This window comes from Neovison vison, chromosome 1, assembly GCF_020171115.1.
Source record: "Neovison vison isolate M4711 chromosome 1, ASM_NN_V1, whole genome shotgun sequence".
NCBI classification, from domain to species: Eukaryota; Metazoa; Chordata; class Mammalia; order Carnivora; family Mustelidae; genus Neogale; species Neogale vison.
Window position 1 is genome coordinate 31,385,061 of NC_058091.1, and position 22,243 is coordinate 31,407,303.

Consider the following 22,243-nt stretch of genomic DNA (forward strand, 5'->3'; position numbering starts at 1 on the left):
CCTAAAAGAACAACAGATCAATGATACCTGGAGCTGGCTCTTTGAAAAGTCCACAAAATTGATAAACCTTTAGCCAAACTCATCAAGAAAAAGAGAGAAAGGACTCAAATAAACAAAATTGCAAATGAGAGAGAGGAGAAACAATACCACCACCACAGAAATACAAACAATTGTAAGAGAATATTATGAAAAATTATATACCAACAAACCAGACAATGTAGAAGAAATGGATAAGTTCCTAGAAACGTATAACCTACCAAAAATGAAGCAGGAAAAAAATAGAAAATTTGAACAGACCAATTTTCAGCAATGATACTGAATTACTAACCAAAAAACTCCCAACAACAAAAGTCCAGGACCATATGGCTTCAGAGGCAAATTGTACCAAACATTTAACGAAGAGTCAATACCTGTTCCTCTCAAACTTTTCTAAAAAATGAAAGAGGAAGGAAAGCTTCCAAATTCATTCTACAAGGCCAGAATGACCCTAATACCAAAAACCAGATAAAGACACCACAAAAAAAAGAGAGCTACATGCCAATATGCCTCATGAACACACATGCAAAATTCCTCAACAAAATATTGTCAAACAGAATCCAGCAACGCATTAAAAAAAAAAATCATTCACCACAATCAAGTGGAATTTATGCCTGGAATACAGGCGTGGTTCAGTATTCAAAAATCAGTCAATGTGATATATCACATCAATAAGAAAAAAGAATAAAAATCATATGATCATTTCAACAGATGCAGAAAAAGCATTTGACAAAGTACTACATACATTCATGATAAAAAAAAATCCTCAACAAACAATATTTAGAGGGGTACCTCAACATCATAAAGTCCTTATATGAAAAACCCACAGCTAACATCATATTCAATAGGAAATAACTAAAAGCTTTTCCCCTAAGGTCAGGAACAAGACAAGGATGTCTACTCTCACCACTGTTATTAAATCAACATAGTACTGGAAGGTGTAACCACAGCAGTCAGAAAACAAAAAGAAATAAAAGGCATCCAAATTGGTAAGGAAGAGGTCAAACTTTCACTATTTGCAGATGACTTGAAACTATATATAGAAAACCCTAAAGACTTCACCAAAAAACAACTAAATTGATAAATGAATTCAATAAGTTTGCAGATAAAAAAATCAACGTATAAAAATCTGTTGCATTTTTATATACTAATAACGAAGTAGCAGAAAGAGAAATTAAGACAATAATCTCATTTATAATTGCACCAAAAAAAATAAATACCTAGGAACAAACTTAACCAAAGAGGAGAACCTGTACTCTGAAATCTATCGAACACTAATTAAAGAAATTGAAGATCACACAAAGAAATGGAAAGACATTTCATGATCATGGACTGGAGAACGAAATTGTTAAAATGCCATACTACCCAAATAAGTCTACAGATTTAATGCAATCTCTAACAAAATACCAACAGTATATCCCATAGAACTGAACAAACAATCCTAAAATTTGTATGTATGGAAACACAAAAGGCTCCAAATGGCCAAAGCAATCTTGAAAAAGAAAAACAAAACTGGAGTATCAAAATACCAGAATTCAAGTTTTATTACAAAGCTGTAGGAATCAAAACAACACACAGTATGTACTGACAGAAAAACAGACACATAGATCAATGGAATGGAATAGAAAACCCAGAAATAAACCCACAGTTACATGGTCAATTAATCTTCAAAAAGTAGGAAAGAATATCCAACGGGAAAAGACAGTCTCTTCAGCAAATGGAGTTGGGAAAAATGGACAGCTACGTGAAAAGAATGAAACTGGACCATTTTCTTATGCTATACACAAAAATAAATTCAAAATGGATTAAAGGCTTAAATGTGAGACCTGAAACCATAAAAATCCTAGATGAGAAGATAGGCAGTGATTTCTCTGACATAGGCCCTAGGAACATTTTTCTAGATATGCCTCCTTAGGCAAGGGGAAAAAAAGCAAAAATAAACTATTGGGACTACAGCAAAATCAAATGCTTCTGCACAGCAAAGGAAACAGCCAACAAAACTAAAAAAATACCTACTGATAAGGAAAACATATTTGCAAATGACGTCCATATTTGGTTAATACCCAAAATATATAAATAACTGATAGAACTCAACACTCCCCCCCCAAAATTAATCCAATTACAAAATGGACAGAAGACATGAGCACACATTGCTCCAAAGAAGACATCCAGAGAGCCAACAGACACAGAAAGAGATGCTCAATATCACTCAACAGGAATATTGAAATCAATACTACAGTGAAATATAATCTCACACCTGTCAGAAAGGCTAAAATCAAAAAAAAACACAAGAAACAACAAGTGATGGAGAGGACGTGGAGAAAAAGGAACCCTAGTATACTACTGGTGAGAATGCAAACTCATACAGCTTCCCTGAAAAACAATATGGAGCTTCCTCAAAAAATTAAAAATAGAACTACCCTATGATCCAGAAACCTCACTACTGGGTACTTACCCAAAGAGTGGAAAAACACAAATTCAAAAGGATACATTCACTCCAATGTTTATAGCAGCATTATTTATGATAGCCAAATTACAGAAGCAGCCCAAGTGTCCTTCAATAGATGAATGGACAAAGAAGAAGTGGTGTGTGTGTGTGTGTGTGTGTGTGTGTGTGTGTGTGTAAAATGGAATACTACTCAGCCATAAAAAAAGAATGCAATCTTGCCATTTACAATGAGATGGATGGAGCTAGAGAGTATAACATTAAGCAAAATAAGTCAGCTGGAGAAAGACATACACCATATGATTTCACCTATATGTGGAATTTAAGAAACAAAACAAGCAAAGGAAAAGAATGAGAAACCAAGAAACAGATTCTGAACTATAGAGAACAAACTGATGGTTACCAGAGGGAGGTGGGTAGGGGATGGGTGAAATAGGCAACTAAGGAGGGCACTTGTAATGAGCACAATAATATATGGAATTTTTGAATCACTATACAATACACCTGAAACTAATACAGCAGCATATGGTAACTATACTGGAATTAAAACAAAAACTTAATTAAAAAAAAACTATAAAAGCTCACTCAAAAGAAATAAATAGGGAATCAATGGGAATGGATGAATGTGAACCTCCAAAAAACCCTTTCCTCTGAAAAAGCAACAAGAATACTGGTAAAAATCATTTCAGTGCTATAGAAATAACAAAAGGCTTGTCATAATCTGCAGAACACTTATTCAAGACAAAAGACTGAATATCGGTAGGAACAGTGAGCTTTGTGGTATTTTAACTTGCTCTATTTCCCCTGTCCCCCACCATTCCACAGTTCTGCAGTAGCCTTGTAAATTTAACAGCCCACAATTACACCTGAAAGTCACTAGAGAGGACAGAATAGGTTTGGAGCTCCGCCGAAGTTCCACTCCAAGAAACCTGTCATTATTTTACCTGTTTTGTGGTTCCCTGGAGGACCCTACTCATAAGGTTTGTCTTTATTTGACCTGACTCAGAGCTTACCTACTGCAGACAGTCTTTCTCCAAGGGCATTTGTCAAGAAAAATCAGCAGCATTTGTTTGACATCATGGCTGCCTGATCCAGTAGATTACAGTTGGGCAAAAAAAATATGCTAATCAAAAATCTTAAAAGGAAAGCTGAGGAATGATGTCCATAGGGGACATTATGGACTAAAATGTATCTCCCCAAAATGCATATGCTGAAGTCCTAACCCTAATACCTCAGACTGTGACTGTATTTGGAGACAAGACCTTTAAAGAGGTAATTAAGGTTAAATGAGGTCATAAGGTTGGGACCATAATCCAATATGACTGTTGTCTTTATAATGAGAGCAGGAGACACCAGGAACGTGCACACACAGAGAAAAAGTCCATGAAGATATAATGAGAAGGCAATCTGCAAGACAAGGAGAGAGACCTCAAGAGAAATCAAACTTGCCAACAACTTGATCTTGTACTTCTAGCCTCCACAACTATGAAAAAATAAACTTCCATTGTTTAAGCAACTCAGTCTGTGGTGTTTCATATTTGCAGCCCTAGCAAACTAATATAGGGAGCTCTGAAAATTTCTTACATACCAGGATATCTAGAAGGCCATGCACATGTGTAAAGTGTTCCCATGCCCAGAGCCAGATGCATGCTCAGAAAAGCCTCGAGAAGTCTATAAGCTTTCATCCCTAGCAGACTTTGAGACTCTGCATAAGAAGTAAAGGCTAGGGCAAATTGAAAATTGTCTGAGTGTTGAAGGCATGCCTCAACATGCACACAGGATTCCCCAGGAAAGACAGATTTATTGGTTCCAGACATTTAAGAAAATCACCATTCCAATACTAACTGAGCACTAGACACAGCAGAAATTTCAGTGGCCACATATGACAAAGAATAAAGACTTACAGAATTAGCTCATAAAAACTATTCAACAAGCAGCAATAATGACAAAACTTGAGGTAGGGTGAGGTTGAAGGAAGAAATTTTCATTTCCAAAGCTGTGACATTATATTATTTAAAATGTATAGTTTTCAATAAAAAATTACAAGACATCCGTATAAACTAGAAATTTTTCACAGAGGGGACTAAAAGTAGATGACACCAAATGTTGGCAAGATTGTGAAAACTCTCACATGCTCCTGGCAAAAATGTAAAATGCTATAACGACTTTGGAAACCAGATTAATAGTTTCTCAAAAAGTTAATCACCTACTATACAACCCAGAAATTTTACTCCAAGAGAAATGGAGCATATCCAAAGACTTGTCCATGGCTATTCATAAAAGATTTACTGGTAATAGATCACAACTGGAAACAACCCAAATGTCCATCAACAGGTGAATGGATAAACAAATTATGATAGTCTACATAATAGAACACTACTCAGCAATAAATGACCTCTTGATACATGCAACAATTTGGATGAATCTCAATATAATTATGCTGAGTGAAAGATGTCAGAGAAAAACATATTGAATGATTCCATTTATGTAAATTCTAGAAAATTTAAGCAAATCTATAGTGACAAAAAGTAAATCCATGGTTGCCTGGGCATGGAGAGGAGGTGGGCAGGGATGGAATGAATGGATAACAAAAGGGCATGAGGAAACCTTTGAGGTGATGGATATATTATTAACACACTAAGTTGTGATGTTTCACACATGATATACATGTGGAAATTTAATAACTGCAGTTATTATGTATAATTAATTGAATTAACTGAAATATCTCCTCAAAGAGACCCTTTCTAATTCCAATTAAGATATCCCCCAGTAACTTTCTACCATATCATTCCACTTTATTTTATTTATAATACTTAACCACTGGCAAATATTCCTGTACGTTTGCTTGTAGCATTTGTTATGTCTCTCTCCTTCACTGTCTCCTCCCACTAAGAACTGTAAAAGAGGAAATCATGTGCACTGTATCCACTGCTGTATCAAATAAAACTATAAAACATATTTTAGCTAATATCTTCAGGAACTCTCTACACTTGGATCAAGATTCATCTTTTAGCAAATATAAATCCATATTTCAAACAGACTTTTTTATAAGTATACATTTTTATGGTTTTCTTATGGATTGTATCATTAAAATATTATGGAGTTTATTATCATAATTTTTACATTATAATAAAGCTGACAAAGAGCTCCAAGTCTGAGTAGAAATGTCACTTCCTCCACTTGGGCTCTGGTTTGCACCACATGTACTTATTCAGGAACCTAGGATAAAGGTGCAGCAAAATTATTCCCTAGGATAAAGCTTCCAAGGGAAACTCTTCTCATCACAACAGCAGAGACACGGTGGGGTGGGGGGGGACATTTAGGGTGCCTGGATGGCTCGGTCAGTTGAGCATCCGACTCTTGATTTTGGCTCAGGTCGTGATCTCAGGGTTCTCGGATTGGGCCTTGCATTGAACCCCCCACTCAGTGGGGAGTTTGCTTGGGAATTCTCTCTCTCTCTCCCTCTGTCCCTCCCCCCTTGTACTCTTTATCTCTCTCTCTCTCTCTAAAATAAACAATTTTTTAAAAATCTTTTCTTGTTTCGCATCTACTAACATCTCTTTGTCCAAAGCAAAGCTGAGTCCAAAGTCAAGAGATGAGAAGGACACCTCTCCCACGGCAGTGACAGAAATAAAGTGGGCATTTTTTTTTAATGTTTATGTTAGGAATCCACCACAGTTCACACTTTTATAAAATCTATGACCTTCCACATACAAAATATATTCCCCCATATCCAACCCCCAGAGTTTTATCCAAATTATGACATCAGACTCAAGAATCAAGATTTGCATGATTGACCCAGGTTCAGTTGCACTTCCTCTTTCTCTGGAAACCTATGTGTTACAAAGACAAATCTTCTTTTTCACATACTCCACATACAACAGAGGAACAACATAGCTACCTGAATACTCCTCCCTTTTAAGCAAAAGGAATACAAAGCATACAGCAATCACTGGCAATAAAAATCCTGAAATCCCACTCAGCAAATGTTGTCGGTTTCCTTTATCTTGATGATTGAGAGTGTCCCTTGAGTAGGCTCTATTCTGGCCTGGGAGAGCCTTCTTTATTCATTGTTTTCCATGGTTCTCAACCTGACCTTCGAAAACACACTCTCTTCTACATTTTCCTTGGCAAATTTGAGGAGGACACTGGAGGATGTGTCCCTTGGAGCAGCTGAACACCTTGCCTATAGAATGTTAGAGGCTCATTTCTGACAATCTTAGTCTCTTTTGGTCCAGAGACTGTCAGTATAACTTTGTCAATACAAATTTCTCAGACATTTTGTGAGTTTTCTATATATTTGATTCCAGTCAATTCCATGTGCCAAAACCACACTCACACTCCTTTCCAAGATAGGTCCTTCTCTCTCTGCACGTAACCACTAGTGCTTTGGGCCTATCACGCTGATGTGCAATCATGCTTTTATGCTTTTTAGAAGACTTTATGTCTTAATGAAAACTTCAAGCAAAATATTTGTAATAAAGGACCAGGGTTTTTCTCACAATTCCACAATTATAGATGGATACTTTTGTAAAATACAACAAAAAATCACAGCAATGTCAAAATTTCTATAAAATTCTCAAATACTACATCTTGATCTAGTCCCTGCCTACCTCTATAACCTCACTTCTCTCTTTTTCCAGCTCATATCTTTGCTCCAGCAATAGTAACTTTCTGTTCTGCTCTTTAAACACACCAAGTCATTCTACCTCAAAGGTTTTGAACTAACTGTCCCCTAAAATCGGACATTTTTCCCTCTAATCTTTGCCCATCTAGTTCCATCTTGCAATTCAAGTTTCAACTGAAATATCTCCTCAAAGAGACCCTTTCTAATTCCAATTAAGATATCCCCCAGTAACTTTCTACCATATCATTCCACTTTATTTTATTTATAATACTTACCACTGGCAAATATTCCTGTACGTTTGCTTGTAGCATTTGTTATGTCTCTCTCCTTCACTGTCTCCTCCCACTAAGAACTGTAAAAGAGGAAATCATGTGCACTGTATCCACTGCTGTATCCTAGAAGCTATGTCAGTGACCAAAGTTCTCTTGATTAAATCAATGAACGGTGAACAAATGGGTAATTTAAAATGTGAGGAGAATGAACTAGATAGATACAGATATAAATATGGATGGAGGGATGGATAGATGGATGATAGACTCATATATTTAAAGTTCATCAGCATATAGAGGGGCTAACTGAAGTAAACAGTTAGGGCTCTTAAGAAAAGAATCTAAATTGAGAATAAATGTCAGGATAAAACTCTAGAAATTATCAACATTTATTCCCAGGTAGAAGGAAAAGAACCAATGAAGGAACCTGGGGGGAAAAAATATCAGAATGGTAAAAAAAGAAAAAAAATGAATCGTTGTGTTCCAGAAATCAAAGAGAGTTTTAAAAACCAAAAATGATGCTCATCATCATTAGCCCTCAGGGAGATTCAAATTAAAACCACATTGAGATATCACCTTACACCAGTTAGAATGGCCAAAATTAACAAAACAGGAAACAACATGTGTTGGAGAGGATGTGGAGAAAGGGGAACCCTCTTACACTGTTGGTGGGAATGCAAGTTGGTGCAGCCTCTTTGGAGAACAGTGTGGAGATTCCTCAAGAAATTAAAAATAGAGCTTCCCTATGACCCTGCAATTGCACTCCTGGGTATTTACCCCAAAGATACAGATGTCGTGAAAAGAAGGGCCATCTGTACCCCAATGTTTATAGCAGCAATGGCCACAGTCGCCAAACTATGGAAAGAACCAAGATGCCCTTCAACGGATGAATGGATAAGGAAGATGTGGTCCATATACACTATGGAGTATTATGCCTCCATCAGAAAGGATGAATACCCAACTTTTGTAGCAACATGGACGGGACTGGAAGAGATTATGCTGAGTGAAATAAGTCAAGCAGAGAGAGTCAATTATCATATGGTTTCACTTATTTGTGGAGCATAACCAATAGCATAGAGGACAAGGGGCGTTAGAGAGGAGTAGGGAATTTGGGTAAATTGGAAGGGGAGGTGAACCATGAGAGACTATGGACTCTGAAAAACAGTCTGAGGGGTTTGAAGTGGCGGGGGGGTGGGAGGTTGGGGTACCAGGTGGTGGGTATTATAGAGGGCACGGCTTGCATGGAGCACTGGGTGTGGTGAAAAAATAATGAATCCTGTTTTTCTGAAAATAAATAAATTGGAAAAAAAACCAAAAATGTCAAAGATTGTGGAAAAAATGGGCTAGTGCATGAGCAGAGACCATCAGATCTGGCAATTAGATGTTGAAAAACTAGTGGGTTCTGGAGCAGAAGTTTTAGTGTGGTCCAGGAAAGGGATGGAGGTAAGAAAATGGGAAGAAAAGGTACTCTTAAAATATTAGGCTGTTGGATGAGGCTGTAAGATATAGGCACTTGTCCAGCTAGAAAACCATCCAAATGTTTGACAGTCTGAGTGGTGGTCTGGATGCTTAGGAAAGATGGGTCTTTGGCAAATGAAGAGAAGAAAAAAAAAAATCCAAGAATTAGCTAAAGCAGGTTTCTAGTGATTGGGGGAAAGAAAACATCAAAAATAGGTTTTTAGTTGTTTTCATTTTTGTCCCACATGATTTCAAGTTATCAATTTTCTCCTATAATCATTCAGGGCTTACAGTAATCATGACCTCAAAACAGCAAACAATCTGGTGAGCTCATGCATAATCAGTTGACAAACACAAAGCAGCTTTGTTAACCACTCATTCTGACTCTCTACTGGGCCATTGCAAGAGTCCAAAGAGATCATGTACATGAAAGTACATTGCCAGCTATAAAAGGAAATACAAGGAGAACGTATTACTTGGGCTCTACTTGGTTCAATGATTGGTCTGGAGAATTAGAAGCATGGGTTCCTAATCATCTTTGCTAAATAAAGGGTCACTTGGCTACCAGAGGCCTGGCGTATAAAGAATGCAGAAAGAGCATTGCATTTCTTATTGTCAGTGCCCTAAAAATAAGTCACAGTTTCTGGTGAAGAACCCAAGCAGTGCCTGCCAGGCCACTATCTCTCTTGAGATTTGGGGACAGAGTTGCTTTACTGGCCACAGGTCATAGTAAGGCAATCAGAAAAATAAGTCCAGGGAAAATTCATCCATCAGTTAATCTCATCAGTTTTTCCGAGCACCAGTGATAGGTAAGGCCCTGATCTAGGCAAATTTTTATGACTGAAAGAATGTGAAATTTGGTCAGATCAAACAGATCAGAGCTCAAATTATCTGCACCATTGATCAGCTATACGATCTTCAATAGATCACTTCACCACTCTATTTCCGGTTTCTTCAGCTATAAAGTGGGATAATAGTGCCTATCAAGCAGTACTGTTGTCAGAATTAAATGAGATGATGTATACAAGCCCCCAACACAGTGCTAGCTCAGAGCAGATGATCAGCGAACTCATTCTTTCACTAGGCGATGTGGGACAGAAGAGCGGGAAACAGCATGGTAGAGTCTATGTACATAACTGGAAGTGGATGTGACAGAGCTCGAACAAAAATAAAGATCAAGCACTACACAAGTTCACAGAAAGGTAAGATCACACCATACCTATGCTTGAAAAAGAAGAAATAGACAAGACAGGCACTGAAAGGTGAAAATGACCTTCTCATGAAGGGAATTCACACTTTTGCACTAATGTGTCCTCAAGACCATCATGATAGAGGGTGGACGTGTGGAAGTAATAGGGTGCCAAAAACACTACGAATACTAGGAAAGTGAAAGGTCCTTTCGTGGTATCTCTGAAAGAACGGGACCTAGACACTGTGGCAAACTCAATTACAAAATAAATGCAATTTCAGTCTAATGGTTAACAGTTTCTTTTCTGCATGTATTAGTGGAAGTAGAAACACTATTTAGAAAAGTATGAAATCATTGTACCTGATTCTTTGAACTGAAGTCAAAATGAGAGCTACCATTAATATTAGCATGATTTTTAAATTCTACATGGAATTGGATGCATCGTGCTCCAATGGAATTCTGAAATGAGGTCAACTTCTGGCAGGTCACACGACTAACTCTATTAAGCCACTGTTCTGTGATCAGCTCCATATGCGTCATCCTTCTGCTGGGTAGTTTTGTGCTCAGTCTAAAGATGTTACGAAAAATAGCAAAATTTTGGTATACTGTCAAAGGTCAGAAAGTATTTAAAAATCAAGATACAAATGTATAATTGTTTTAAAAACTGAAAACAAAATATCACCTATGAGTTTATTGTAAAAGTATTTTAGTCCTCCCAATGAAAATCACCTAGGAAAAAGAAATCTATTGTTGCAGTGCCTGAGACTTGATTGCATATTGGATTAGAACAAAATTAGATACTGGAGCTAAATGGAAAAAATTTAATATATGGAATATTTTATGAAATTACTGTTCATTTCTTAAGTATGATAATTATTTTCAAGTTATTCAGGAGAATTTCCTTACTCTGAAAATATTCAAATGTCCTGACATCTGCAACTAACAACTTTAAAAGGCTCAGAAAAAAAATTATATATATATAATTACAAATAATATCTTTGTATATACAAAGATATTTATATTGTATATATGTATAAATATATATGTGTGAATATATATAAAGATATATATGTATAAAGATACATATATATATATGCACACACATACAGAGAGACAAAGACAAGGAGACAGAGTACCCAAATGTAACAAAATGATAACAATTGTTGAATGTAGGTGAGTATAAATATTCATTCTACTATTCTTTCAACTATTCCTTATATTTGAAAATTTTCAAACTAAAAAATTGGTAAAATAAAAATATTCTATCCTTTATCCTATCTAATTTTAATTAAAAAATAATGGCAAGGATTACAAGAAATCTAATCAAATGACAAATAAAAGAGGTTCATAAACATTCATTACATGCTTTCTAGAAAAGTACTAGATATACCTGGTGAAAAAAATCTCAATATGAGGGATACCTGGGTGGCTCAGTTGATTGGGTGACTCACTCTTGTTATCAGCTCAGGTCATGATTTCAGGGTTGTGGGCTCAAGCCCTACGTTATGCTCTGTGCCCAGTGGGGAGTCTGTTCGAGATTCTTTCTCCCTCTGCCCCTCCCCCACCCACTCATATAGGCTCCCTTTCTCTCTCAAAAAATAAATAAATCTTTTTTAAAAAACTGAAGTTGAAAATTTTGTGCCCTTTGTCTCCCTTGTACTTCCTGATACTACACTGTTATGCACGCATTCATTGATGGAGTTTGATAATGAATCCCAAGTTTGATGTAACCATGTATCTCTGTGTCATGCGAACAATTTTTATATTGATAATTTAGTTTTAGTGTTGCTATGAAATCATTATATACTAAAGTTTACTACTAATTCAACAGAGAGCAAACTTTCTAAGAGAAACCAATATTCTCCACTTACAGATATTCTTCAGTAAAGAACCTAAAAATTAGGATTAGATCAAACTATGAAACAAAGAGGTTTATACAACAAATGTGCAAGAGAGAGGAGAGACGAAAGCACAATGTTCCACATCATACACCTTTGTTATGACACAATGCAATTGCAGCTATGTACCAGGACAAGAGCCAATACAGAGATAAAGATTCATTAGTGCTTGCAAATATTCCTCAAGGTACGTATTGCTTTTCTGCACAGTAACAAGTGCTTCTGATAAATAGTACATACAGATATAGTTGTTTTGTATATACAGTTTTACCCAAAATATAGTGTTTCAAGCTCTTCCAGTTTATCTAAAAAGGAAGGGATCAAGTTTCTGAATTCTTTTTTACTATGGAAAATGAATTTCAATTAAGGAAGTGGACATACATTAGAATAAAATAGTCTTTGGGGCAAGGACATAAAGGTCGGAAGAGTAACGTCTTATGATGGTATTCCGAAATTCTCTACATTCACTGTGAAATGTATAAATATAAAAATCGTACAATAGTTCACATAAATTATCAGGCTAAGATGCAGTAAATTTGAATTTTGTTTAAAATATCTAAATTTACAATGAGTGAGCAAATGTATCATGCTGTGTTTATGATATAAATTATTAAAAATAAAACAATGTGATTCTCCTTAAATTAATGTTCATATCATTTTTATTAAATTATCAAAGATAACTCTCACATGTAAGAGCAGAACAGGGGAGTACACAAATGTTTTATGCCGTTTCTATAATTTTGTTCAGAAAAATAACTCAGTCTAGATAGAAATCCTTCATGGAGGTCCTGGAAATGGAAATTGTAATTAGCAGCCTGATTGCCTGCTGTTTGCATATGTTGAATATACATCACATTCCCTCGTTCAGCACCTCCTTTGTCTAGAAATGTCAGTGTCTTGAGAGTGATACTTAACATTTCAATAATATGATTTAGTCAGAAAAATCATACTGATAAGAAGCATCCCAAAATAAAATGATCTGCACCAGGAATTTGTGATTTCCCTTTCATGAGCAGTGTTCAAACAAAGACTAGACAACCTCTTAATTACAAGGTTGTGGTGGGGATGTAAGCACCAGAAGGGGGTGGTTGGATCAGGTCCCTTAAAACTCTGTAATCTGTTGCTTTATGACTCTTAGAGGCTTAAAGATATAAAGAGGTATATTTTTTGTGGTTTTGAAAGTCTAGATATTTTTCTTTTTTAGGGGATGTAAAAATTACTTCGATTTTCTAACTTCTTTTTCTTTTCCTGGAAGGAAGATAAATCTTCAAATGGTCTTCTCTTGTAAGCCTTGATATTCATTGCACCCATTAGGGGGAAAATAACTATGATAGTTTATTTCACAATGATAGCATATTATGATGGTGTTAGAAATACATTAACACACGGTAAGAGCAGACCTCTGACCTTCAGATACTGATCAACATGGTTTTACAGGAGAGTGAGATAAATGGTCTGCTATCAGAGAGAAATAAGTGAAGCCTACTTCCTCTACTGGTTTTGGGAAGTGACTATTATTGAACCAATGGAGCTTGAACAGGAGAGCTGGAACTAATGCACCTTAAAATCAACTTGCAACATACCATATTAGTAGTTACTTCCAATATGGCTTTGTTTGACCATCCAGCATCAATGTTTCCATGATTCCACAAATACCTCTCACATTTGCCAAATTCAAGGGTTTAAAAAGAAAATAAGTCCTGATGGAGAGTAAAATTAGAGGATATTTGCGCCTACACTAGAAGAAAAGCATGTTGATATAAAGTGAAAAATATGCTCACCCTGGATTCTGACCCCCATGCTCTCAGTTGCTTGAAAATAATTATGATGGAGGTTTTCACCTTTCATCTTACTTATCTACAACCAGGGAAAGGATAAAACATTCAGCCAGGCAGGTTATTGGCCCACAAGAGAATGATTCAACTGACCATCCACAGATTTAATTCTGTTTCTAGCTGGCCTTTGAATATAGGTAACTTCCCCAGCAATTTTCTCTCCATGTGCATAATAATTGGGGAATTTTGTTTTTAGCATTTCATTTTGTAACTGTTGTCAGTTTTCTCTCTATCATTCCTTCCTCTCAATTTTTTTTTCCTGGAATCATCTCACACATCAAAGTCAAAACTGCTAAATTAATTCTAATTTGCCATATTTTATAACTGACATTTCCATGGAAAACTCAAAACTATTGGAAATTTTAAGAAAATGTGTCAAAAATCTACTTAGTTTGGCTTTCTATCAACATAGGTTGTTTCATTTTCCACTCATCAATTCATCAATATTTTTATCTCAAAGACAATTTTCGTGAAAATTGTTATTAAATCTCATATTTATATTTCAAAATAAGAATGCTATGAAATGCAAACAACCTATATATATCTATAAATAAGTTGTTATAAATGCAAATATACATTAGTATTTTAACTTCATGAAATGTTCATTGCACTTATTTCTATGGAAACAAAAAAAATTAACGTTTTTCATGTCTCTTTCATACTTATTATTTCTCTGTTAATAAGGCTCCATATACAGATGTGGTACCATCTAAAAGCAATATTTTGGGGGTGCTTGGGGGTTCAGTTAGTTAAATGTCTGCCTTCGGCTCAGGTCATGATCTCACGGTCCTGAGATGGAGTCCCAGATTGGGTTCTCTGCTCAGCAGCGAGCCTGATTCTCCCTCTCCCTCTGCCTGTCTCTGCCTGCTTGTGTTATCTCTCTCTCTCTCTCTCTCCCCCCTCTCAGTCAAATAAATAAATAAAATATTTTAAAATATAGATAAGTAAATAAATGTTATATATTTAGATAATCCTAGATGCATTTTAGTGAACAATAAACAAACCTAAAATCACTTCACTATCTTTTTAAATTTTAGCTGTAAAACCAAGAGGGTGATGATAAAATGTTAACATTCATGTGTAGGACCAACATATGCATGAATACAATATATTCAGACACTGATCTTATGTTATTCGAAAATGATTCCATTCCCTACTAACATTTAATAGAATTTTTTTCTTCTAGAAGGTTGTCAAGAAACTCAGTCACTATTATTCAAGGCCAGAGCTTACTAATGAAAAGTGGAAAATTTAGTCACATTCAGATACCAAAAGATATTGACCATCATGTGAAAATTTGAATCCTCCTTCTATTTATTCCCAAGTCAAAAATCTATATCCTGGTTTATAAGGCAGAAGACTCAGAATTTTTTTATTTCCTTCTTTGGATATTTAAACAGCAATCATATGCAATCATAACTTGATAATTTTAGAAAAATAATAAAATTTTAAAACAATTTTATATGTTTATATTATTCAAGTTACCAATAAGGACATAAATCATATTAATTTAAAAATATTTGTTATTTGTATCTACATTTCTTAAATATCCCATAAGAAATTACTTTTTTTGAATATATGTCTTAATATACTATTTAAGGATTAGAATAATGAAACTCAAAAGTAAGATTATCACTATGAAAAAAAGTTCTATATGATTATGAGATTCTTTGAAAGTCTCACAATTAAATTTTTATTTCAGAAATCATTACACATGTTAGGTTCATACACAGTTTGCAGCTTTTTAAAAATAACTTATTTATGAATTGTAGGTTTTAAGTAACACTAAATTTGTTAGCATAAAATGGAATATAAGCATAAATACATATAGTTTTATATATTCATATAAAAAATCTGTCCATATAAAATGTATAAAATTACATTAGTCTTCTTAAAACAAAACATATTCAGAACTTATGTAATCAAAGTTCTGCTATCATTACAGAGTTGTCTGAGAATGTTGCACTTACTGCAATGATTTGCCATTGCACAAAATATTTTGGAACACCTTGGAGCATTCCTTCTCCTCAATAGTGGCAGATCTTAGTCTTTGAATGAAAATCTAATTTAGAGAAAGTCACACATCTATGACAACCAAAGTTGTCAAATAGATACCAATTTTTAAATACTTAAATAAAATAGAATTGATTTTTGTGTGCTTTCTAAAAATGTTTTAAGGCATTTTTAGAAATATTTTGAGATATTTGCTTCATTGGCATAAGTATTTAGCTTCCTAAAGAGGTCACCCTGAAAGAAACATCTATATGGAATCTTCGTTTACAACTTACTTTGCAAATGCATAACATTTTATTTATACATTAAGAAAGGAAAAGAATGGGATAAACATTCCCTGGTGTTTTCTATAACTTTTTTTGTTCGATTTTCTAAATATTGAAATGTATTGTTTCACAGTAGGAATGAGCTACTTCAAAGATAAGTAGCTGAACTAGGTGAGAGATTTTCAATCTTGATACAAAATAATTGTTGTGGGGGCCATCCTGACGATTGCAGGTTATTTAGCAGCAAACTTGGCCTTCTCCTAGAAGATGTCAATAATACCCCTTCAGACATGACCATCAACAATCTCTCCAGACATTACCAAATATCCTCTGGAGACAAAAATAACCTCTTCTTGAAAATCCCTGGATTAAGGGATTAGAAATTCCTTCCAAATCCAAGAGCTTATAATTCATAAAACAATATAAAATATATGAAAAAATTGTTACACATTCTAAAGATTCAGCTTAAATAAGTATAAAAAATTAATGTCATAATTTTTCCAGTTGTACACATCTTCAAAAACAACTTTGTAATAAGATGATATGGTGACCATGTTTAAACTTTGCTGTCATAGGGCACAGCCTAGTAATATACTAAAAATATTAAGGTGCATATTAACACATACATACATACATACATATAGAGATATAGCTATAAACAATATTTGTATAAATCCATGCGTACTCTTAGTAACAAATGCCTTAAGACATGACCATTCAATTCTTGTCTAACAGTCTGTAGTATAGCGTACACTTTGTTATGATCAATACATAAATTTCAAAGTGACCTTTAACAAGGAAAAGCTAGATAAAACAGATGTGGTCTCCATTTATATAGAATCCTCCCCTGACTTCTAACTCAACAAATAATGTCTTATGTTACTTACTTTCTCTGTAACACCCAAATTTCTGAAGAAGTTCTGTCTTTAGGTTAACCTACCATCACAGTTACTCTGTTAGGAACTAGATTTCAATCAAGTAAACAAAACATTTCCTAAGATTTAGAATTTCTTTTCAGTTACTAATTTTTTCTAAACATACACTTAACATAAAAATCACTCATCACAAACTAACATTAAAAGACTATTAAAAACCCAATTGCAATTATATTTCAATGAAATAAAACAGAATTACTATGAATAATAAGAGCCCAACATTTTGTTTTCTTCAAATAAACTTACCTCATTCCTGGTTAAGCCAATATAATAATAGATTACCTTGCCAGACGTTTCTACTGATGAAAACCAACCACAAGTTTCCGTTTAGATCTACTGATTATTGGGAAAATATTACTACTAAAAATCCGTATCATAGATCAATTCATCATAGATGAATAAAAGATTCCCAGTGGTTAGAATTCCCTGTATACTGGAAAATACCATAAAATATAAGTTATTAAGAGTATAATATTATAGATTGTGACTGTGCCTAAATAAACCTGAAAGCTTGTCATAAACTTGAAATGATATTCTGGTAAATTGACAAAATTAATATACAATTTTAAGTCACAATTGTTTAACCATAAAGAGGCTTCATGGGTGTGCTGCTTTTCTTTTAATTAAATTAAAAAGTCTCCTCTGTAGTTATTGATGTGTGAACATATTTCCATAGAGAATTATTTAAATGAAAAGCAAAGCATTCAAATACAGTCAAATATAATTGTTTAAAGATACCATATATTCATTCATTAGCAGAGCATTCTAATATAAAATCAAAAGTAAAGCATGCCATAGGTAATTATTACTGACTTAGCTGTCAGGTACTCAAATCAACTAAAAGGCCAATTATTCTGAAGATACCCAGAATGGAAAGCTCATTGCTGGCATTTGGTCATTTTGAGATAGTTACGGTTCCTTTTTATAGTAAATTAATTTCATAGTGAGAACATTTGTCATATAATTTCATATACTATTACTTATCCCTAAATTTTAAATCATTAACATTTGAAGAGATACACATTACCTTTAAGATGCAAATAAAATATTAAAAGAAAAATAGAGAATAAAACAATGTTAGAGTATTTCCTTTTTTTTTCCAGTTTCATCACCAGTATAATGCAAGAAACTCAGTATTGAAGAATAAGCTTTCTTTCAACTTAATAATCATATCTGTGGTTGATTTCTCAACAGGAAATTGCACTTATGGGTATAAGATATGTTAGAATGACCCAGTAAGAATACTAAAAACATTTTAGGAATTGTTTTCAAATTTTAACAAGCACTAAACAACCACCTGCAGAAAGCCTAAGTGCCAGGAAGAGAAAATGCCATGTCTAAAACTGAGATCATACATTTGCAAATACAGTCTTCTCTCAACTCAGAGTTAAAACTGCACAGTGACCCTGGTATATTAAATTCCTTCCCTAAGTTCTGCCTGTCTTCAGCATCAAATTATTTAAAATATCAGCTCAGGGAGAAAGTGTTTCAGACTGTTCACTCCCTCCCTATGGCTACCTGGGGTCCCTATTCCCTGCTCCACGAGACTGTTGCCAGTTACCTTCCTGTCCATCTCCCAGTGGACTGTATCCCACACAGCAATGACTGTAGTTTATTTGTTGCTCTATCCCTATACTCTCGGTCTTAACATGGGTGTATTGGATTAAATTGGATTAAATTTATTTTATTGGATAAAATAAAGACTTAAAAACCATGATGGTCCAAAAAAAAAACCATGATAGTTAATGGTCCTCACTTCTTGTTGCACAATAGAATTACCAGAAGACCTTTTGATTTTTTTTTTAAGATTTTATTTATTTATTTATTTGAGAGACAGAGTGAGCAAGAGAGAGTGTGCACAAGCCAGGGAAGAGGCAGAGGGGGGAGAAGCAGACTCTCCACTGAGCAGGGAGCCTGTTGCAAGGCTTGATCCCAGAACTCTGGGATCATGTCCTGAGCCAAAGACAGATGCTTAACTGAATGAGCCACTCAGGTGTCCCTACCAGTAGAGCTTTGTTTTAAAATCTTCCCAGATACGAGGGGCTGAGGACAAGGGGAAAGGAGGGTCTGTTTAATGTTTCAGTTCTACAAAATGAGAAAGTTCTGGAGATCCATTTCACTACAGGGTATATATATTTAACACTGCTGAACTATACCCTAAAAAATGGTTAAGATGGTAAAATTGGGAGTATGTGATTTTTACCACAATAAAAAAAATTTTTTTGGAATCTCCCCAGGTGATTTCACTGTACAGTCAGAGTTGAGATCCACTAGTAAGTACATGGAGAATGTTAAGGTTTCCCACACCACCAATTCTGTTTCTTAACTGGGAGGGAGGAAGGGGAAAAGAAAGACTTCACAGTCATTTCTGACCCATTTCCCAAACTGTGCCAAAAACTACTAGTCCCTAAAAGAAGGTGTCTGGGGCTAAATAAACTTCAGAAAATCTAAATATGTTGCCAGAATCAAAACGCATATTAGAATATTATAAAACTTAAAGAAACTGTGCAATGAAGAAGCATGTTTAACTTATTTGTTCCCAAGACTCATTTGACTACATTATTATGAAAGAACGCTTCCACTCAAAATGTCTTTAATACTTGAAAATGAAACGCAGCACAGAGCAATGCCCCTCAAACTTCGGCCACTTCTGAGTACTAAAATCCCAACAGCAGGCTTGAAGGAATTCAAATGACTCAAAGAGCAGTGAACAAGTCACCAATGATTACAAACCATCACTAACGCAATATAATATCTGTAGTGTCTAGATATACATTCACAATTACTGCTTTCTATTATAGGCTGCTGTTTTGTGATGGAGAAACCTACTGCTCTTACCCGTCTCTCAGATGTTCAGGAGGCGAAATTCTCACATGTCACAGTAGCACAAATGGACCTGACCCTACATCTTGCCTCTTTTCCTCACTCCCAGCAAGTTGCCTACCATGCTATATCCTGTTTCAGGTCAGTGGTCTTCCCAGGTACATCACAGGACAACATCTTACGTGTACTCATTTGTTAAACAATACATTCCACCTGCTGATCAAAATTCGGTTTTGCAGTACACGAATGTGCAGTGAGACACAGTGTGAGAGCCACAGCCAAAGGGGGCTAGACCTGCTTTACATACGGCGGTGTTCACTCCCATGTGTCTCTCTATAATACACATAGGGAGTGGTCTGCAGAAATACAGGCCTTGCATCCACCCTTGCCCGTGCTTAAACCAGCACTTTCCTGAAAAGCGGTTTTGCAATAACTTGCTTGCTTCTATGTCATCTTTTTCAGTAAAACAAAAAGCATTAGTATTCTATTTTTTTTAAGCATTAGCATTCTAAAACCAGAAACAACGTAGGTGTGAAAAGGAACCTATTTTAATGTTTTCAATAGATATTTTATTCCCTTTGAGGGAAAAAGGATACATTTTTCAAATTTCATGCGGCCAAGGCATAAATTTGAACAAAACTACAGGCTGAATGATACTATTATAAAATCGGTGCACTGCTAAATTCTGTGGTGTATTTGAGAGGCACATAATTGGGTCCCTTTAATCCAGGCTGCAACCCATTGTGTTCTTTCTCTCACAGTGAATTGCATGTCAGAATAGCCACCAAAAAAAAAAAAAAAAAGCATCACGATAACCCTGTTTTTCTCTAACTGTTATTTTGAAATGTGCTTGATGGTACAGTCAACTTTACAGTGTGGTTACTTAGCAGGAGTGAAATTATAACATTACAACATAAAAGAGTATTTACTTATACTCCCATTGAATAGCATTGGGAAAATCAACCCCAAAACACAATTCACTTAAAATTTGTAACTCTCCCTGACCCCATTATAAGTAATGATGACAATCATAATATAATATTAAATACTGAACATTTATCTTAGGTAATTTTAATGATAAATGATATTGTGATGCCTGAGAACAAAATTCAGCTATAGAGCTCTTTTGTTAATTAATCCCAATTAAATTAATCTTTTAGATTAATAAATGGTTTTTATTGTTTTTTATTGGGTTGGCCAGTGAAATTAGCAAAAAAAAAAAAAAAAAAGAAGAGAGTAATTATTTATCTAATCTAACTATTGGATAGGAAGTTTTTTCAGTTATTTGAAACACACCAGCTGAGGTTAGTATAGTTTTAACGTTTTAGTACTTTATATGTTTATAATACTGATACCTTTATTTTATAGAATGTTATGTAAATCATAGATAATCAATTAAAGTACGATTTTTTGATTGAGAAAAGGCAGTATTAGAAAATGCAATCAGAGGCGCCTGGTGGCTCAGTCAGTTTAACGTCCAGTTCTTGATTTTTGGCTCAAGTCATGATCTCAGGGTCCTGAGACTGAGCCCGTTATCTAGCTCCCTGCTAAGTGGGAAGTCCGCTCCCCTCTTTCTCCCTCTGTCCCTACCCTGGCTGGTGCTCACTCACTTTCTCTCTCTCTTTCTCTAAAATAAATAAATCTTTAAAAAAAGAAAACACAATCATAGTTCATTTCATTGCTATTAAAGAGCTAAATCCAGTCTCTTTACACTATGAGCTTGAGTCTTGTTATAAATTATGTATATATTCTCTCATTTAAAAAATATACAATGTCAAAAATTCGACTAAATGAAGGCTTAGGGGCTCATGTATCTTAACATGAATGCAATGCCTACTTGAGGCCTTTGAATATGTTGTATCTTAACTACTGAGATCTGACTTAGGACCCGAAGCTGTTATTCTTAACTGTTTAAAAAAAAAATAGAAAAGTAAACCAAGGATCTGTCCTTTTAAAAAATGGATTTGATCTTCTTAAGCTATGCTGCTATAGTAAGCTACATTGTCTCTGCATGCAAGTGGAAAGCAAGAGCAAAGAGTATTTTATAATTCTCATATTTTATATCATAATATTTTATACCCCAAAAAAACTAGTGAGTAGAAATTTTTAAAAGAAGAGAATAGTAATAGATTCTTTAACTGAATATTCCCTCAAAACTTAATTTACTTGCATTATAAATGTTACTCCGGTAAAGTAGATCTAACTAACTTATGTCAGTGTAAGAAGTATCCTTCATTACTACTATATTCAAGGGCATTTTTGTTGCAGCAAAGCACAAATTAAAGTTTTTGTACAATAACCTGAACAAATCTTACATACATAGTTCCAAAATCCATCATCCAATAAAAGAAAAATGTTCTTTCAAGGTAGCACACATTTTGCTCTGGGAGGGGTCAACAATTTCTGGCTCCAGATACTAAGGCACACTCTGGCTTGCTCCCCAAAAGG